Here is a 12,787-nt window from a genome sequence, read left to right as displayed (position 1 = left end):
TATAGAGCCAAAAAAATTATTAACTAATCATGAACTTAAAGGCTGGAATAGTTCAGATGAAGAGTTGGGGGAGTCTCTGTTTCCATTTTGTAGATAGTTAGTAGTCTTTTTTTTTTTTCTTCCTGAGCCTGCCATCTGATATGCAGGTGGATCTAAGTTTTTGTCTGGGGAGATGTCATGGCTGGAAAAAGGACCAGAAAGCTGTATCAGGGAAGAGAGTAGCTCCCAAATATGGGGAAGGTGTATAAATCAAGGACTTTTCTAAGTAGCATTCTAAAAAGGATCTCAGCAGATTATATGCCCAGCAAATTATGGCCAGCAAATTATGCATCCCTTTATTCACATCAGCCACCAATTGACACTGGCCAGGCCCTTTGACTCCCAGGGCTTTTTCTCCATTGACACCTTTCCATGTTTGAGGAATTACAGTTCTTTGCTGTCCATGCAGAATAATTATGCCATGGGTTATACATACCTGTGGCCAGTAAAGGACTAGAATGCTGAAGTGTCTTGAACATTCCCACATTCCTTGCCTATTCTTTTAAAATCTAGTATCTGATGACTCCATAAAAGCTAGCATTATGAAAGCTAGCACAGTTCCAAAATCCCCATATGAAGACAGTAATTCTTCACATTTCTAGAAAGTCATGTAGTACATAAACAAGAAAGGAGTTGCTTTAATATAAATACTACAGCAAAAAACAATGGTTAGACATTTAAATTAATTTAAAGATGTGATATGATAGTACCACAAAATCACAAGTATATAGAAAGTGACTCAAATTTTTTAGTCAATTTTTACATTGACTCAAAATTGTACTTGGTTATAATTTGAGCACATAGATTAAGTGAGGAAGTGGAGTTGGGATTATTGAAAGGATTCTAAGTAATACGGGGATAAGAATAGACATTTCTCTTGAAAATGCTAACCAGGAATAAATGATTTAAATTTTATGAGATTTAGTATTTCTCACTTCATGTAATATAAATAAACTGTAAATCCAGCATTTATTATTACCACCGAGTCTTTAACCAGAACTGAGATTTTCTTTCTTCTAACCTTTAAAATTTTATGTGAATTTTTCTGCCTAGGCATACATCTTTTATTTCCCAAAGTTTTCTCAAAAGGTAGAAAATATATGAGTTAAATATGCAAATTTTATAAATTAGAGATAGCATGAATGTGGGTGGCATGTCCTACCAGAACAAGTGGAGTTCATATGATCTCATCTAAAAATGAGCATGTTAATTTTTTATTATCTTTATTTATTGGATAAAGACAGCCAGAAATCAGGAGAGAAAAGGGGCAGAGACAGAGAAACAACTGCAGATCAACTTCACCACTGACAAAGCTTTCCCCCTGCAGGTGGTGGGGACCGGATCTCAAACCGGGATCCTTGCACACTATAATATGTGTGCCACCACCCGTCCACTAGCAGGTTAAATTTTGCAGGACCCTGGGAATTTAGGGTGTGTATGTCTGTTTCTCTCCCCCACCTCTCTCTCTCTGTGTGTGTGTATGTATGTCTCTCTCTCTCTCTCTCTCTCTGTGTATTTATACATTATAAAATAAAATGAAGTATCTTAATATTTTAATGTAGTGCATGAATCTGAAAATGAAAGTATCAGAGTGCAGTTATATGTCTTTGAAGAAAACATTGAAGAAACTTATTTAATTCTGATTTTCACATAGTTCTTTACCTGTAAAGAGACTTTTGAGTTTGGGGGTTAGTAACACCTTCAGGTATTTACCTTCTTTATCAAAAGCTATACCTGTACACCTAACAAACTTTATAATAACAGCCATCATTCTTATCGTGCCAGATTTCACTCTTAGAGCTTTGGAAGCTAAAGAAAAGCAATACTAGCTCTTCATAACCTGCATCTCCCTCTGTTTTATAGCTTTTCCTGGATGTCCATAGTTCTCCCCTTTAATAGGGTCACTGTGAGGCTAACTGCAAAACTGTGTTCAGAATTCCATGAGCACCTTAGGCGAGGGCAAAAGGAGATGGTGATTACTTAACTTCAAAGTATTGCTGATATTAAAACCTATATATCTTGTGCCATGCTAGAGGGTAGTATCTAAAAATACGACTAATAGCACCGTCTTCACAGCAATTAAAGCCTAAACAGCACAATGTGAGCATTTTCATTTTAAACCCAGTTGCATTTGACATCGTCAATCTCGTCAATTCCACACATGAATGACCTGCTTTCAGTTATTATACACCATAGGGATGTTCTGGTGCCAGAGTGGAGAGTCTGCTGGTACACTGTAGAGAATAGATCAAGCATGAATGTGTGACTTGGCTCAGGAATATTTTCAGGAATATTGAATTCCACAATAGAAGAACATTTTTAAAAAACGGTGCAAGAAATTTTCAATGACTCAAGGCAACAGCCAATTACAAAGAAGCCAGTAGTTTTCCTGCCCCGAATGTGTTTCCTTTATGTATTTTATTTATTTTCAGATGTTATATGACATAAGACATGTGCATTTTAGGCAATTTTTATTTAAAAAGCACCACAACAACAGTTCAAATAAAGGAAGCTTTCACCTCTTTTCTTTCATGTTCCTTGTTACGCATTCACTGGCAATGTAAAACAGAATTCTAATTCTACATGTACCTCTTTACTTAGATGTGGGTTTATCTCAGGCACTGCCATGACTGTCTTTAGTATTTGTAGGATTTCCTTATGTTTAATGCAAATATATAAATAAATATTTAAAGTATAAGTACTTTAACAATGTATATCTTTTATCTTGTATTTCAGTTTTTCATTTAGGATGTTGGCTTTCACTTTTGATAGACTATATAGGAATTCCTTATTAAGTAGCAAATAATTGATAATAAAGTATTTTTAAAAAATATTTACTTTATAGGAATTTATAAGAATAAAGTTAGAGTGTGTAATATTATCTCTTTCCTAGACTCACCCTCTACTCTGGCCACATTGAGTTTATATTTCTGGACTTTTATCAGTCATGTGTGCAGGAGCCACATTCATACAAATAAAGCAGATATGGAAATGTAAAAAAAATCTTATCACCCTGATAGTTAAAAATGGCCCCAGGCTAAGTTCCCTGACCTATATCTATGAATTTAAGTCCCAAGGTATTTTTTTCCTAATCCTCCTAAATTTTTTATTATTCTAAAAGTCTTTCTAGTTATTTGAATAAAATCTTTACTTACCTGTATCTAATGGTTTTCCAAATGAAATTAATTTCTATTGTGAAAATTATTTACTGTTATGCTGTTTTTTTTTAAAGGGATTTCTTATTTTAAAAATACTATAAGCTCCTCTTTGGTACTATTTCAAATAGTTTTATTGTGTCCTTCACAATTCTATGGCCAGAAGTACTCATAAATACAACTGATATATATATTTATATTTTGTATAGGTTTATGTGAAGCAAAGCATATATACCTGTGTTGATTTGCAACATATTGATTTCAGTGAGGTAGACTTACTTTGTTGAATATTATTGTGTTTGTTTTTAATTATTTAGTTTTTATTATCTTTACTTATTGGATAGAGATAGCCAGAAATTGAAAGGGTAGGGAGAGACAGAGAGGACATAGAGACAGAAAGACAACTGCAACATTACTTCACCACTTGCAAAGCTTTCCCCCTTCAAGTGGAGACAGGGAGGGGGTTGAACCAGGCTCCTTGTGCATTGTAACATGTTCAACCTGTTGTGCCACCCCCCCCCATGTATTGTATTTCTAAACTAAGATTATCATCACAAAAGTCTGTTCAGGTAAATTGCTAGGAATAACACTAGAGCACATATCTGGTGGAAACCCAGTGACTGTTAGCTTTTCAGTAGAATCATTTTTACCAGGTTTATTTTTGTGTGTGTGTGTGCTCCTTTAAAAGTACTATATTTTCCTAAAATCTTTCCATGGAAACTATCGATGTTTATCACATATTATAACTCTGCTACTTTTTAACATTTTACTGTATTTGATTTAATAATAGTATAAACATGTATGTTGCTATCCTTGTGTTTGAGACAATACTAAGACAATAGCATTTAAAAACCTGTTTTCTAATATCGGCAAAAAAAGTACAGAAAAGGAACCTTTGTGCACGTTGGTGGGAATGTAAAGTGGTACAATTATTATGGAAAATAGCATGGAGGTTCCTCAAAATATTAAATATAGAATTCTTTATGATCAAGTACTTCTTCATTATTTATTCAAATAATGTATAACATTTATTCAAAAACATGTATGCATTTATATGATCACTGCAACATAATAGCCAAGATATGGAAACAACCCAACCATACGTCAGCAACTGAGTGGATACAAAGTTGGTATATAGTCACAGAGGAATGCTGCTTATATATGAATATGATGAGATTTTGCCGTTTTGACAGTGTGGATAGGGAGAAATCATGCAAAGTAAAATAAGAAAATAGAAAAACATACTATTTTTGACAAGCAATTATAAAAATGAAACATAGAAAAATAAAATGGATATAAACCCCTAGATTGAGTACATGATGGCAGTAACCTGATGGAAAGAGGGGTAGAAAAGATAGAATGAGTTGTCTGAGTCCTTGTGGGGCTACCCTTAGGACTAAAGTAGCATTATAACTCAGTTTTACCACCACCACCACCACAACCACCACCACCACCACAACAACAACAATAATAAAAATATCATGACACAAGTTACTTTGGTTATTAGAAATGAAACAGAAGAAAATGATAAAGTTAGACCAACCCAGAGAGAAAAAAACATACAGAGAGGAAAGTATAAACATAACAGAGGACTTCTCATCACCTACAGTGCAATTCAGAATGAAATGAAGCTGCATATTTATTTATTAATTTACCTATTTATTATTGCTTCCAGGGTTATCACGGCAGTACTAAGAAACCATTCTCCTGGCAGCCATTTTTCCTTTTCTTTCTTTCTTCTTCTTCTCTTTCTCCTTCTCCTCCTTCTCCTTCTCCTTCTCCTTCTCCTCCTCCTCCTCCTCCTCCTCCTCCTCCTCCTCCTCCTCCTCCTTCTTCTCCTTCTCCTTCTTCTTCTTCTTCTTCTTCTTCCTTTTCCAGTTTTATTGGATAGGACAGAGAGAAATTGAGAGAGGAAGGTGAAATACAGAGGAAGAAATAAAGATAGACACCTTAGACCTGATTCACTGCTTGTGAAGCAAGCCCCCAACCCGTAGAGTGGGTAGCAGGACTAGAACTGAACCGAGTTTAACTGGGTGTGCCACTAATTGCTCCCCTGAAGCTATATATTTAAAGATCTGAAAGGGGAAAAATTCTGTTTAAATATTATGCATCCAAAACCAAATTCACATGCCATACATCAGAAAAGAAACTAATCACCAAAATATATAAAGAGCTCAGCAAACTTAGCACCAAAAAAGCAAATGACTACATCCAAAAATGGGCAGATGATATGAACAAAACATTCACTACAGAGGAGATCCAAAAGGCTAACAAACATATGAAAAACTGCTCTAGGTCACTGATTGTCAGAGAAATGCAAATTAAGACAACAGTAAGATACCACCTCACTCCTGTAAGAATGGCATACATCAAAAAGGACAACAGTAACAAATGCTGGAGAGGTTGTGGGGACAGAGGAACCTTTTTACATTGCTGGTAGGAATGTAAATTGGTACAGCCTCTGTGGAGAGCAGTCTGGAAAACTCTCAGAAGGCTAGACATGGACCTTCCATATGATCCATAATTCCTCTCCTGGGGTTATACCCCAAGGACTCCATAACACCCAACCAAAAAGAGGTGTTCATAGCAGCACAATTCATAATAGATGAGTGGCTGAGAAAGCTGTGGTATATATACACAATGGAATACTATGCAGCTATCAAGAACAGTGAACCCACCTTCTCTGACCCATCTTGGACAGAGCTAGAAGGAATTATATTAAGTGAACTAAGTCAGAAAGATAAAGATGAGTATGGGATGATCCCACTCATCAACAGAAGTTGAGTAAGAAGATCTGAAAGGGAAACTAAAAGCAGGACCTGACCAAATTGTAAGTAGGGCACCAAAGTAAAAACCCTGTGGTGAGGGGTAGACATGCAGCTTCCTGGGCCAGTGGGGGGTGGGAGTGGGTGAGAGGGATGGGTCACAGTCTTTTGGTGGTGGGAATGGTGTTTATGTACACTCCTAGTAAAATGTAGTCATATAAATCACTAGTTAATTGATACAAAGTGCATTTTAAAAGAGAGCACTGATTTAAAAAATATATCTTGATTGTAAAAGTAGCATACAAACTCAAAAGTGATAAGTGGGCAAATTAAGACACCTTTGAGGAGACTAAATTTTTAAATAGGTGTGCTAAAAGTGGTAGAAAAATTTTATTTTAATAAATATAGGAATAATTAAGAAAATTTATCTTCAGGTCCTTGATCATGATGGCAGAGGGGTGTCGAATTGTTATATGAAAACTGGGAAATGTTATGCATGTACAAACTTGTATTTTACTAGCGACTATAAACCGTTAATCCCCCAATAAAGAAATTTTTTAAAAAAGAAAATTTATCATATCTAAAGGCAGATTGGGTTCGTGGTGCCCCTGATAAAATACAAATGTTACCATGCTCAAGGACTTGGTTTGAGCCCCTGCTCCAAATCACCAGGAGGGACATGCCACACATGGTGAAACAAGTATTAAGAGGTGTGTGTGTGTGTGTGTGTGTGTGTGTGTTTGTGTGTGTGTGTGTATGTGTGTAGCAAGTATTCAGAGAGGGTGTGTGTGTGTGTATGTGTCTTTGTCTCTATCTTTGTCACTGCCTTACCTCTGAATTTCTCTCTGTCCTATCAAATAAAGGAAAGAAAAAGGAGGAGGAGAAAGAGGAGGAGGAGGAGGAGGAGGTGGAGGAAGTAGAGGAGGAGGAAGAGGAGAAATAATTGCCAGGTGCAGTGGATTCATGGTTCATTCACTTAGTCCCAGCTATAATCATGGTGGCAATAAAAACAAACAAATAAGGAGAATTGACATGAAAATCACTAAAAACCCAAAAGCTATTTCTTTATAGAAATTAAACATTTAATGTTTAAGCTATTAAACATTTCTATGTAATGCTTGTATTAGATCCAGATGTGAAATATAGATAAAATAAGAAAGTAGTACACTTGAAACTCATGTGGTTAGAAAATAGTTGCAGAATAGCCTATATACTTAATAACTTTATCATTCCAACAAGAAAGACCATCTTCACACTCTAAACTTCAGACATTACTTGTTTTGACACCTGCCTAACTTTTTAGTTCTGTCTTTCTTGTTTCTGTCCTGTTCTTTCATACCAGGGTTCTGGTGTCATAGATTTTCTTTCACTTTCCAAATGGGATATCCTTCCTCCCAGCCTGGACTCTGTATGAATATTGTTTCCTTGGCTTATAATTTTCTCTTCTCTACATTCAGTTCTCACAAAATCCTTTGGATACCAATGTCAAGGTAACCTGGCTCCAACTAGACAGCTTACCAGTGAAGTATAATCTTACTTATTTTTATAAGTATTTGATTATTGTCTCTCTCCTCCACTAAAATGAAGACACCTTGAGGAAATATGACAGTCATATAATTCTACACTTCAACTTAAGACCTGATGCCAAGGAGGAACTCACAAATACTTAAAGCATTAATAAATAGCAATGAGATGTTAAGAGTCAGGTTCAAGATATACTCATCCAGAATGAATATAATGAACATTAAAATGAAACATTAGCATGTACAAACTACTGTATTTACTGTGGACTGTAAAACATTAATACTCCTATAAAGAAATCTAAAAATGAAACATTAAGGCCAAAATAGATTGAGACAGCCAAAGACCACTTAATATTCTGTTCCTCTTGCCTGAGAAAAACATTGTAATATATTGAAGAAGTTGTTAAGAGTGCAGCATGGCGGGAGAAAATGATTTGTTCTTCCCAAACATAAGTGTGCATTAGAACATAACTTTCTTTTGTCTGCCACTGTTATTTATTCTTTCCTTTTGCAATATCCTTTTCCTTCACTTTTGCACAGCTAGGACAGGCCTGGCAGACCCTCAATAAAAGATAACATCATGAGTTAATAAATCAATGAATGGCAGTGATTGAATTTTTCTTTACAGCTGTGAATGCTACTCAATCTAAGAAAGTAAGTTTTCAGGCTAGAAATGATGCCATCAGGATATATACAACATTCCTTGAAAAAGCTCAGCTCAAGACTTTGGCAGATACCATTTACTTTCCTTAATGGTGTGAAGATGTCTTCCTCCCAGCAATGGCATTTAGCCATAGGGGTGGGTAAGAACTGCTAGAGTAGAAACCACCTACCAGGTTATAATAAAAGATAAAACATTATTTTAATCAAAGCAGGCATGAAGATCATGCTAACTTTGCAGCAAGTATAGTTGTTGATGTCTTTTTATAGTTTATTTAAATCCCAAATTTAGGGTAATGAATCTTAGAAACTTAGTTCCCTTTTTAGCATTTGGAATTTTATCTGCTAATAAGCATTGTAATCATGATCTTAATAGTTGTGCACTATATCTTCATGCATACTTTAAAATTATTTTTTTGTTTTATTATATGGACCTGATGAAAAGAAGTAGACTTCATTTCTTATTTATATTATATAGACTAAAATGATCTGGCATTGGGAGTAATCTCAAACTGTAAGTTCACATGGGGCAGTATGATGTTAAGAGATGATATATTTTTATTTGCCAGGTTATATTATTTCAGAAAATGTGTGGGCTTTATCTACTTCCTAACTTCCATTTCTTCCATGTCAGCAAAAAACAAAAACAAAACAAAACAAAAAAAAACACTGTATCAAAAGTTATCTACAACCCTTGACCAAAATAATAGGTCATCTCAAATTCAAGTACAGCTATAAGATATTTACATTTTGTGACTTGATAAAATAACTTTATTTTACTTTGTATTGTAGCTGACAACATTCCTGAAAAGCTAGGCTAGAGGGAAGATAGCATGGCACAGAGATGCTTTATGCTATGTGATTTTTCCCATAGTGTACATTAGGAACCCAGTGTAAAAACTTTATGGAAGCACCAACAGCTCAACCTGACATATATCACAGTGACTTGTACAAAAGCAACTCATGCACAGATGAACTGCTCTTGAATACAGAAAACTGATTTCCGTTCTAGCAAGTCAGGATGGGAATTGTATCTGTGATAATAATGGCACAAGACAGACAGAAGCTATATTTTAAAGAATTACCTGGAGGCCAGAGGGTTGCTCCCAAGTGTGAGGGTGTGTGTGTGGGGGGGCAGTATTTTCATCTTCACATCCCTACAATAATAAAATCAAAATCTGTACAGATTAGTAAAACAGGTTGCAAAGATGAGTAGGAATAAATTCACCCACAGTATTCTGCATGGTGCATCATCTATAAATCTGTGGTTAACATTTGAGCAGCTTCATGTGGCAAAAAGGAAATGCAGTAGATAGAAAGAGCGCCTGTATCTAATTATCTTCAGTCTACTGCATTGTACCAGTTATTTCCTCTAAGCAGTACTATCAACTATGCCACAACAACTAAACAGGTCATAAATAATGCAGAATAGATTGGAAAACACATACCCAAATGAGGAATATTAAATCCATAGCTCAGAAGATAAACCCTTTACTTATCCACACCTCTTTATACTCTTGGCATTTGAATTCTAATTTTATTCATATATTTGGAAGCACTGACTTTTCTCTTGGTTGCTTTTCTTCAAAAATAAAAATAATATCTCCAAGTAGCAATAATTAACAAAGAAAACTGAAAAAAAATGCTTTAGCCTGAATTAAGTTTAGGGTAAATTGCCCTTCTTTCAGATAGGTATAATTTGAAGTAGTTTTGCATTTGGGTAGAATTTCCCCAGCATTTAAAAAGTGCATCATGAATTATTTCAACAAAGAATTGAGGAGAGAGCATGATTTTCAGGAATTTTAAGTTTTAAATTTTATTTGGGAAAATTGAAAACATTCAAATGTCCAGACATGAAAGAGAGAGAGAGAGGGCAAGAGAGAGAAAAGCAGAAATAGTACTCACTTGATGAAGGATGAGAGAGAGGGAGAGAATGAGAGATGCAGATAGACAGACAGACAGACAGAGTAAGACAGAGCGAGAAGAGCAGAACAAGTACTCATCTGATGACCAGGATAGAGAGAGTGAATCTACCTTTTAACACTGAAGCCACACCTCTAACTTTCCAAGCCACATCTGTCACCACTCCCATTATCTGGGTGTTATCCTCCAGGCACCTCCTGTCTGTCAACAGTTTAATCACTGCATAAATGATCCATATCATTCTCCAAGCTAACAGCATATAGCCAAGGCACATCTTTGAAGAGAGAGAAATATTATCAGAGATCTAGGTATAGTTTCAGAAACAGAACACCACTCTGCCTATGCATCTCAAAGACTCAGGGAAATGTTATTCAATAGAGCAATATACTTTATTCTTTTGTCATATTTCCCATGTTTTAGGGAGAAATTGGTACTATTAAAATGCTTAATCTTGGAAATTTGAGGTAGGGATTTTTAAACTAGTGTCAGAGTGCAAAGTAAAGACTGAAAATACCTATCAGAAAAGAAAAAAGGCATTGGAAAGACATTGTACAGGGCTGCTTTATGCATAATTCTGTTGTGAGAGTAAAAGTTGGGAAGTCAGTATAATATAACAGAAATTCCCCACTCTCATTCTGAATATTCTATAGTCTGGCTTCCTATGCTTTATTTTTATTTACTTTGTTTAAATTATAGCATGTGGGGCATGAATAGAGAGCATAATGGTTGTGCAGAAGAGACTTTCATGCCAGAGGCTCTGTCTGAAGTCTCAGGTTCAATCCCCTGAACCACAAACCAGAGCCAAGCAGTGCTCTGGTTAAAAAATAAAAAGAAAGAAAAAAAAAAAAGACAGATACACATACACACACACACACAGCATGGGATATTAATATATGTTTATTGAGCACTTATGTTTTCATCTTTAAAGCACAAAGTAGACAGATGAAAGTCAAGTATATTTACTTGGCTTTTTAAAAAGTATATTATTTTATAGTTACTGTCTTATTTTAGCTATTACCTGTACAGATAAACTCCTCATTTAGACTTACTTATTTATGAGAGAGAAGGAAAAGGAGAGAATCAGAGCAACATTCTGGCAATATGTGATGCCAAGGATTGAACTCAGGCCCACATGCTTGAAGGTCCAACATTTAGTGGACTGTATCATCTCCCAGGTGCTACTTTTTGAAAGAATATTTTCATTTATTTACTCCAGTTATTTTTTCCCTCTCCTACCCTCCCCTTTCCTTGCTGGGATTTTCACTGGGATATTGCACTCGCACAGTTCCACTGCTTCTAACAATTCATTTTTTTTCCTTTCAGTTACAATGTGAGAGACAAAGATACAGAAAGAGAGACAGGAAGAGAAAGAGAGACTCCACTGTTCATGAAACAACCCCACCCCTTTTTCATGGTACTTCCATATGGTTGATAGGAGCTTAGGCAAACTATATTCCACTCTCTCTTATTCATTCTTCTGTCTAGGGAAGTTGAGCTTCTGAGTTACACAAAAGATCCATTGATCAGTGTGTCAAATGCAATTTATAATTTTAAATTCCACATAAAATTTATATAAAACCTACATAATATAGGAGTATTCTCTCTTCATATTTTCATTCCTTCTGCTACTACTGAGTTAAACACTGAATCATTTAATCTCCATCTTCTTGTTCCCCCACTGTGAATTTTTAGGTGCTTACATATAATATAGGAGGATTAAAACTGCTTTACATTACTTGCCATTGAGCCACTTAATGTATCCTCAGGTCTCTCCATGTCAGCACATCTGTGATTCCCCTTTCCTCTGTCTCCTTTGGTTCAGATTCTGTACCCATTGCCTTATCTATTTCAGCAATGTATTGATAAACACAGTCAAGGATATTCATTACCTATTTGATTATTTTTCTGTAGAAATGCAATCTATAGGTCGGGGCAGTTCAAACTAGACACAGCAAGAAGCAAAGTTTCTCTGGAGATGAAGCTATCTTTTGTATGGAAAGTATGATCAAATAATTGCTAGATTAATTTTAAAGTTGTATTACTTCTTATATAAGAAAGAAAAAGTGTCACCTCAAATGTCTTCTCAAAATAAAACATTAATTTCATAGTAATGTGCACACTTAACCAGGTGCATCACCATCTGACTCCCAAGATTATGTCATAGGAGGGACCCCTGAAGACAAAATGTAGATTAACTTTGCTATAAAGACTTTTGGAGAGGGTCTGGGTGGTAGTGCACCTGGCTTAGTGCACATGTTACAATGTACAAGGATCCAGGTTGGAGCACCTGGTCCCCTCTTGCAGGGGGAAAACTTTGCAAGTGGTGAAGCAGTGCTCTCTATTTCTCTTCCTGTCTATTTCCTCCTTCTCCCTCGATTTCTGAGTTCTATATCTGATAATTAAATAAAGATAATAAAAATATGGGGGGCTGGGTTGTAGCACAGCGAGTTAAGCACACATGGTGCAAAGCACAAGGACTGTTGTAAGGATCCTTGTTTGAGCCTCCAGCTCCCAACCTGCAGGGAGGTCGCTTCACAAGAAGTGAAGCAGGTCTGCAGGTATCTGTCTTTCTTTCCTCCTCTCTGTCTTCCCCTCCTTTCTCGATTTCTCTCTGTCCTATCCAACAACAATAGCAGCTATGACAACAACAACCACAACCCCGGCAACAACAAGGGCAACAAAATGGTAAAAATAGCCTCCAGGAGCAGTGGATTCGTGGTGC

This window comes from Erinaceus europaeus, chromosome 6 (genome assembly GCF_950295315.1).
Source record: "Erinaceus europaeus chromosome 6, mEriEur2.1, whole genome shotgun sequence".
Classification (NCBI taxonomy): domain Eukaryota; kingdom Metazoa; phylum Chordata; class Mammalia; order Eulipotyphla; family Erinaceidae; genus Erinaceus; species Erinaceus europaeus.
This window is presented reverse-complemented; position numbering follows the sequence as displayed.